The sequence below is a fragment of the Myotis lucifugus genome, unplaced genomic scaffold (assembly GCF_000147115.1).
Source record: "Myotis lucifugus unplaced genomic scaffold, Myoluc2.0 scaffold_123, whole genome shotgun sequence".
In the NCBI taxonomy this organism is placed as follows: domain Eukaryota; kingdom Metazoa; phylum Chordata; class Mammalia; order Chiroptera; family Vespertilionidae; genus Myotis; species Myotis lucifugus.
Window position 1 is genome coordinate 3,140,658 of NW_005871171.1, and position 9,157 is coordinate 3,149,814.

Consider the following 9,157-nt stretch of genomic DNA (forward strand, 5'->3'; position numbering starts at 1 on the left):
AGCTCTGAGTCCTGCACAATCTAGTGGAACAGCTTTGCAAGCAGAAGGAACAAGTCAAAAGCCAGAAGACTAGACTCTGCTGTTAACAGGTATATAACTGAGCCACATATGTAATTTTCATATTTTTTAGAGAGAGTTCCCAGTCAAGATGGCTGAGAAGGTAAACACTATGCTTGCTTCCTCCCATGCCCATGTCAAAATTACAACTAATTTATAGAACAATCAACCTGGAGAACCATCTGAAGGCTAGGTGGACAGTAATCTTATTACTATGGATGTAAAGAAGAGGCCACATCAAGACTAGTAGGAGGGACATAGGCTTGTCCTACACAAACACATGGTGGTTGAGAATCAGGAGGAGATATTTCATCTGCAGAGACCCCCCATGAGGAACCAGGGGTCCCAACGCTATACCAGCACCCCAGCCCAAAGACCAGTGCTGGGAAGAGGAGCCCCCATAACTTTTGGCTGTGAAAATCAGCAGGGATTCTGACCCAGTAAGAGAGAGGGATGCAGGAAACCCAGGTGGCCTCTTCAAGGGCTCATGCACAGACTCACTCACAAATACTTACCCAGAGCTTCAGGGAAGGACAGCAGTTCAAAAACCTCCAGAGATATATTGGGAGAAACTGAACTGTGTGGCTTCAGGCAAAGGGCCTTGTGTCCTTATGTTAAAACCTCTCCCCAAGCCTATAGGTACAGGCAGAAAACAAATCTGCATCTGCATTAACCTGGGGAACATGGCTGACCCCACCCTGATGAATCTCTGAGACCACATCCAACCCAACTCAGCAGAAACCCAGGCATCCTCTTAAAGGGCCCACGCACAGACTCCCAGCTTATAAGCACTCATCCTATGCTCCAGCAAAGAGAGAGCAGCTGGAAAGGCCCTATAAACATATGGGAGGAAACAAAACAGTGTGGCTCCAGGGAGAGGGCTTGATGATGGAGAGCTGCCATCATCTCTGTGTAGATCCCTCCCCCAGCACAGCCCGCAAATGCTGGTGGCCCCAAATTTAAATCTGCACCTGGTAACAACCATCCATCTTACCCTGGTGAGTCTCTGAGACCATGCTCCACCCAACTCACACACTGCCTTTGGTGATTTCAGCAGCTGTGCCTCACAGGCAGCCTCAATCCATTCTCCAAATTTTCTTAAAACTCTCCAAGGTCTGCCAGCCCCAGGCAGATGACAGCTGGCCTCAGAATGTCATGTGCCTCTTGCAGCCAGCCTCGGGTCACAACATGACCTCTCTCACATGCCTCTAGCCCTAGCACAGCCAGATATCAAATTTGGATCATACTGTAGCAGGAGACCCCAGGCTGGACACAGTCAGCAGCTGAACTAGGCCTGCACTAGAGCCCCTCCCAAGAGACCCCAAAACCAACACATCCAGTGGCTGGTCTCAGACTACAACAGAGCACCGCCTGGTTAGCTCCACAAAAGGCACACCTAAAGGATATGGTCATGGCCAGTCCTAACAGCCAGTCAGCGTGAAGGCCACCCCCACCTACTGACATGCCACAGCAGCCAAGGCTCAACAACAATGGGAGGACACACACAACTCACATGGGGACACAATTCTGGAGCACCTGGCTCAGGTAACAAGGGAGACTGGGCTACTGGACCCCACAGGACAGACACTACAAATGCAACTCAGCCAAGACTGGGAGACATAGCATATCTACCAAATACATAGAAACAAATATAGAGAGGCAGGCGAAATGAGGAGACAAAGAAACATGTCCTAAATGAAAGAATAGGAAAAACTCCAGGAACTAAATGAATGAAGGGAAGCAATCTTCCAGATATAGAATTCCAAACACTGGTTAAAAGGATGCTCAGAGAATGTAGGGGAAGAAGAGATAAACTCAGTGAGAACTTCAGTAACATTCCCTTGCCAGGTGGCTCAGTTGCTTGGAGCTTCATCCCATACACCAAAAGATTGCAAGTTCGATTCCTGGTCAGGGCACATACCTAGGTTGCAGGTTTGATTTCTAGTTAGGGCATGTGCAGGAGGCAACCAGTCAGTGTTTCTCTCACATATTAATGTTTCTCTCTCCCTCTCTCTATCTCTTTCTCTTTCTCCCTTCCCCTATTTCTAAAAATTAATAAAAATGTATCCTGGAGTAAGGATTTTTTTAAAAAGAGGTAATAACCATAAAAAATGACAACAGAAACCATTAAAAAGAACCAGTTAGAAATGAAGAAAACTACCCAAAGCAATCTATAAATTCAACGCACTTCCCATTAAAATACCAACGGCACACTTCACAGATCTAGAACGAACTCTCCAAAAATTCATCTGGAATAAAAAAAGACCCCGAATAGCTGCAGCAATCCTGAGAAAGAAGAAAGTAGGTGGTATCTCAATACCAGATATCAAGATGTATTACAAAGCCATTGTTCTCAAAACTGCCTGGTACTGGCACAAGAACAGGCATATAGATCAATGGAATAGAATAGAGAACCCAGAAATCGGCCCGAACCAATATGCTCAATTAATATTTGACAAAGGAGGAAAGAACATTCAATGGGGCCAAGATAGTCTCTTCAATAAGTGGTGTTGGGAAAATTGGACAGATATATGCAAGAAAATGAAACTAGACCACCAACTTACACCATACACAAAAATAAACTCAAAATGGATAAAGGACTTAAATGTACGACAGGAAACCATAAAAATTCTAGAAGAATTCAAAGGCAACAAAATCTCAGACATATGCCGAAGCAATTTCTTCACTGATACAGCTCCTAGGGCACTTGAAACTAAAGAGAAAATAAACAAATGGGACTACATCAAAATAAAAAGCTTCTGCACAGCAAAAGAAACCATCAACAAAACAACGAGAAAACCCACTGCGTGGGAAAACATAGTTGCCAATGTCATATCTGATAAAGGCCTAATCTCCAAAATTTATAGGGAACTCATACAACTTAACAAAAGGAAGATAAACAATCCAATCAAAAAATGGGCAAAGGACCTAAATAGACACCTTTCAAAAGAGGACATTCAGAAAGCCAAGAGACATATGAAAACATGCTCAAAGTCACTAATCATCCGAGAGATGCAAATCAAAACAACAATGAGGTACCATCTCACACCTGTCAGACTGGCTATCATCAACAAATCAACAAACGACAAGTGCTGGAGAGGATGTGGAGAAAAAGGAACACTCGTGCACTGCTGGTGGGAATGCAGACTGGTGCAGCCACTATGGAAGACAGTATGGAGTTTCCTCAAAAAACTGGAAATGGAACTCCCATTTGACCCTGTGATCCCACTTCTAGGAATATATCCCAAGAAACCAGAAACACCAATCAGAAAGGATATATGCACCCATATGTTCATAGCAGCACAATTCACCATAGCTAACATCTGGAAACAGCCTAAGTGCCCATCAGTAGATGAATGGATTAGAAAACAGTGGTACATCTACACGATGGAATACTATGCTGCTGTAAAAAAGAAGGAACTCTTACCATTTGCAACGGCATGGATGGAACTGGAGAACATTATGCTAAGTGAAATAAGCCAGTCAATGAAGGAAAAATACCACATGATCTCACACATTCATGGATAATAGAGACCATTATAAACTTTTGAACAATAATAGATACAGAGGCAGAGCTGCCTCAAACAGATTGTCAAACTGCAGCGGGAAGGCCAGGGAGGGTTGGGGGGCAGGAGGGAAGGGGGTAAGAGATCAACCGAAGGACTTGTATGCATGCATATAAGCATAACCAATGGACATAAGACACTGGGGGGTAGGGGAGGCCAGGGGATTGTCAAGGGCGGGGAAAAAAAGGACACATATGTAATACCCTTTGTAATACTTTAAGCAATAAAAAAAAAGAAATGAAGAAAACAATAACTGAAATGAAGAATACACTAGAAAAAAATTAACAGCAAGTTAGATGAAGCAGAGGATTGAATCACCAATTTGGAAGAAAAAGTAGCAGAAAACACCCAATTGGGACAACAAATAAAAAAAATAATTTAAAAAATGGATAGTTTAATGAACCTCTGGGATATCAAGTGTACCAAAATTCACAACATAGAGATGCCAGAATGAGGAGAGAGAGAGCAAGGGATTGGGAACTTATTTGAAGAAATAATGACTAAAAAGTTTCCTACCCTGGTGAAAGAAATAGACATAGAAGTCCAGAAAGTGAAGAGTCCCAAAGATGAACCCAAAGATGCATACACCAAGTCACATTTTTATTAAAATGCCCAAGTTTAAAGACAAAGAGAGAATCTTAAAAGCAGCAAGAGAAAGGCAGTTAGTTATCTACAAAGTAGCTCCCATGAGATGATTTCTCAACAGAAATCTTGCAGGCCAGAAGGGACCTGCACAAAATATTCAAAGTGATAAAAAGCAAGAACCCATAACAAACAATACTCAGCAAGCCTATAATTTAGAATCAAAGGTAGAAATAAATAATTTTCCAGACTAGAAAAAGTTGAAAAATTTCATCACCACCAAACCAGTATCACAAGAAATATTAAAGGGACTTCTTTAAGAAGAAGGAGAAAAAAATAACATAAATATGAATAATAAAATGACAATAACTACATGCCTATCAATAGTCATTTTAAATGTAAATGAATTAAATGCTTGAATCATACACAAAAGGTGGCTGAATGGATAAGAAAACAAGACTTATATATGCTGTCTACAAGAGACCCATTTCAGATCAAAAGATATGCAGAGACTGAAAGTAAAGGGAAGGAAAAAGGTATTCCATGAAAATGGAAATAGAAAAAAAAGCTGGGGTAGCAATACTTATATCAGATAAAATAGACTTTAAAACAAAATCTATAAAAAGAGAAAAAGAAGAACACACATAATGATAAAATGATCAATTCTACAAGGTAATACAACCCTTGTCAACATTTATACATCCAATGTAGGAGCACCTAAATTTATAAAGCAAATACTTATAAACATAAAGGCAGAGATCAACATTAATACAGTAATTGTAAGGGATTTCAATAACTCATGGACATCAATAGATCATACAGACAGCAATCAATAAGGAAACAGTGACACTGAATGACACATTAGACCACATGGATTTAATGGATATTTTTATAGCATTTCACCCCAAAACAGCAGAATATACAGTTTTTTCAAGAACACATGGAACATTTTCCAGGCTAGACCACATATTGTCTATAATTTAAGAAGATTTAAATAGAATAAAACAAAATCTTCTCCAACCACAATGGTATAAAACTAGAAGTTAATTATAAGAAGAAAAAAAATTTTAATGAAAACCTGGAGTGGTATGGGAGGCAGGTGGAGGAGGTCAAGGAAGAAAAAAAAGGAGAGGCAGCTGTAATATTCTCAACAATAAAGATAAATTTTAAAAGAAATTATTAAAAAACACATGGAGGCTTAATAATTTGCAATTAAACAATGAAAGGGTTAACAATGCAATAAAGAAAAAAATCAAAAGAAGCCTTGAAACAAATGAAAATGGAAACACAATGACCCCAAATCTATCGGACACTGCAAAAGCATTTCTAAGAGGGAAATTCATAGCAATATAGGCCTTCCTCAAGAATCAAGAAAAATCTCAAATAAACAATGTATTTTACATTTAACAGAACTATAAAAAACAACAAACAAAGCCCAATAGAGTAGAAGGAAGGAAGTAATAAAGATTAGAATAGAAATAAATGAAATCAAGACTAAAAAACAGTATGGAAGATTCAAAATGGCAGCAGAGTAAGTGGATGCTGCATGGACATGCTCACAGGAACAAACTGGAATTACAACTAAAATACAGAAAAACTTCCTGAATATCAACAGAAGACTTGCTGGAGAGAACCCTAATACCTGAGAACCAAAAGTGGAGACCTCATAGAGACTAGTAGGAGGGGCAGAGGCATGAAAGTGCTAGCCCAGTGTCCACAGACAGCAACTGAAGTTCTGGAGAAATATCTCAGCTATGGGGGGTTGCCCCAAGCTGAGCCCCCAGCAGAGAGCACCAGAACTAAGAAGGGTGCACACATAACATCTGGCTGTGAAAAGCAGCAGGATTACTGTCTGCCAGGGAGAGATGGCTGGAAATTCAGGCATCCTCTTAAAGGGCCAACACACAAAATTCCCTGTGGAGCCACCCACCTTATGCTCTGGCAGAGGGAGGGCAGAGAGGACTGGATTTGAGTGAGCAGAAGCCAGGATCAGAGGCTCAGGGGTTAGAGCTCAGAAGGCAGACATCAAGGTTTCCTGTGCTGAGTCATTCCCTCATGCAACAGAGGACATCTTTCCTACACAGACATTTGCTATACAGGCAGCCTTGCCTTGGGGGAAGATAGTTGACCCACCCTATTGGAAAACACCTTGCCCCAGGGCACAGAGTTCCTGAGGCCACTTAGGAGGAGACTAAAAATAACAATTAGCCTCTAGGCAGAGGAAACTGCCTCACCCTGTTGAAAAAAACCTCTCACCACACCTGAGGATGATTGCCTGAGGCAAATTCAAGTTGGAATCATATCAGTCTGTAGGCAGAGGTGGTCTCTGGAGGCTTTGAGTCTTTGCCTGATCTAATTAGTTAGAAACAGAGGTGTAGCAGATCTGCCTAATACATAGTCAGAAACCCAAACAAGCAACCAAAATGAGGAGACAAAAAAGAACCACCAAATGAAAGAACAAGAGAATTCTCCAGAAGAAGAGATAAATGAAATAGAGATAAGAAATTTATCTGAAACACAGTTCAGAGTAACGATGGTAATAATGTTCAATAGCATAAACAAGATATAGTAACTATGAAAACGAAAATAAAGAATAACATGGCACAAATAAAGAACACATTGGAAAGAGTACATAGCAGATTAGGGGCAGCAGAGGATCAAATGAGTGAATTAGAAGACAGGGTTGAAAAACCACTCAATCAGAAAACAACAACAACAAAAAAAACAAAAAAATCCCACAATAAAAAAATAGGACAGCTTAAGGGAGCAGTGGAACAACATGAAACATAACAATATTAGAATAGCAGGTGTGCCAGAAGAGGTAGAAAGGGAAGAAGGGATAGAGAATTTATTTGAAAAAATAATGGCAGAAAACTTCCCTAACCTGGTAAAGGAAAAAGTCACACAAGTTCAGGAGGGACAGAATGTCCCAAGCAAGAAGAACCCAAACAGGCCGAGGCCCAGACACATCATAATTAAAATGCCAAAAAATAAAGACAAAGAATGTTAAAGGCAGCAAGAGAAAAGCAAACTTTTACCTACAAAGGAGCTCCCATAAGGCTGACACCTGATTTCTCATCAGAAACTCTACAGGCCAGAAAGGTCTGGCATGAAGTACTCAAGGTAATGGAAAGCAAGGATCTGAAACCAAGATTACTATATCCAGCAAGGCTCCCATTTAAAATAGACAATGAAATAAAGAGCTTCCCAGACAAAAAAAGGGGGGGGTCTAAAGGAGTACATCACCACCAAGCCAGAATTACAGGAAATGTGAAAGGGACTTCTGTAATGAGAATAATATATAAAGAGAAACCTAAGCATACAGAATTAAAATGGCAATAAATAAGTACCTATCAATAATTACCTTAAATGTAAATGGATTAAATGCTCCAATCAAAAGGTATAAGATAGCTGAATGGATACAAAAACATGACCCAACTATATGCTGTCTACAAGAGATCCACCTCAGAACAAAAGACACAATGAAAAAGAGTGAAGGAATGGAAAAAGATTTTCCATGCAAATGGAAATGTAAAAAAGCTGGAGCAGCAATACTCATATCCAACAAAATAGATTTCAAAATGAAGACCATAACAAGAGGCAACAAAGGTCACTACATAATACTAAAGGAATGGATCCAACAAAAGAATATAACCCTAGGAAACATATATGCATCAAATATAGGAGCACCTAATATATTAAAAAAAAAAACTTCTAGAAATCTTTAAAGGAGAGATCGACAACAACACAATCATAGTAACAGACTTTAACACCCCGCTGACTTCACTAGATAAATCTTCCAGACAAAAATTTAACAAGGAAACAGTTACTCTAAAGGACACACTAAATCAGATGGATTTAATTGACATTTATAGAACATTCCACCTCAAAGCAGCATATTATACATTCTTCGCAAGTGCACATGGATCATTCATAAAGATAGACCACATGTTAGAACACAAAACAAGTCTCTACAAGTTCAAGAGGATTGAAATCATATCAAGCATCTTCTCAGATCACAGTGGAATGAAATTAGAAATCAACTACAGTAAAAACACCCCAAAATATTCAAACACATGGAGGCTAAATAGCATGATATTAAACAATGAATGGGTTAAAAATAAGATCAAGAAATAAATCAAAAACTTCCTGGAAACAAATGAAAATGAACATAAAATAACCCAAAATCTCTGGAACACAGCAAAAGGAGTCCTGAGAGGGAAGTTCATAACACTATAGGCATACTTCAAACAACAAGAAAAATCAACCCTACAATTTAACCCTACAACTTAAAGAACTAGAAAGAGAACAACAAGAAAAGCCAGAGTATGAAGAAAAAGAATAATGATTAGAACAGAAATAAATGACATAGAGACTAAAAAAATATATTAAAAAATCAATGAAACCAAGAGCTGGTTCTTTGAAAGGATAAATAAAATTGATGAACCATTATCCAGACTCATCAAGAAACAAAGACAGAGGATCCAAATAAATAAAATCAGAATTGAAAGCAGAGAAGTTAGCATGGACACCACAGAAATACAAAGGATTGTAAGATAATACAATGAACAACTATATGCTAACAGCTAGACAACATGGACAAATTCATAGAAAAATACAATCTCCCAAAACTGAATCAGGAAGAATCAGAAAACCTGAATAGGCCAATAACAACTGATGAAGTAGAAGGAGTAATCAAAAAAGTCCCAACAAACAAAAGCCCAGGTCCGGATGGCTACACAGGGGAGTTTTACCAAACATTTAAAGAACTAACACCTATCCTCCTCAAATTATTCCAAACAATCCAAGAGGAAGGTACACTTCTAAACTCTTTTTATGAAGCCAGCATTATCCTAATTCCAAAACCAGATAAAGACAATACAAAGAAAGAGAATTAAAGGCCAATACCCCTCATGAACATAGATGCTAAAATCCTCAACAAAATATTAGCA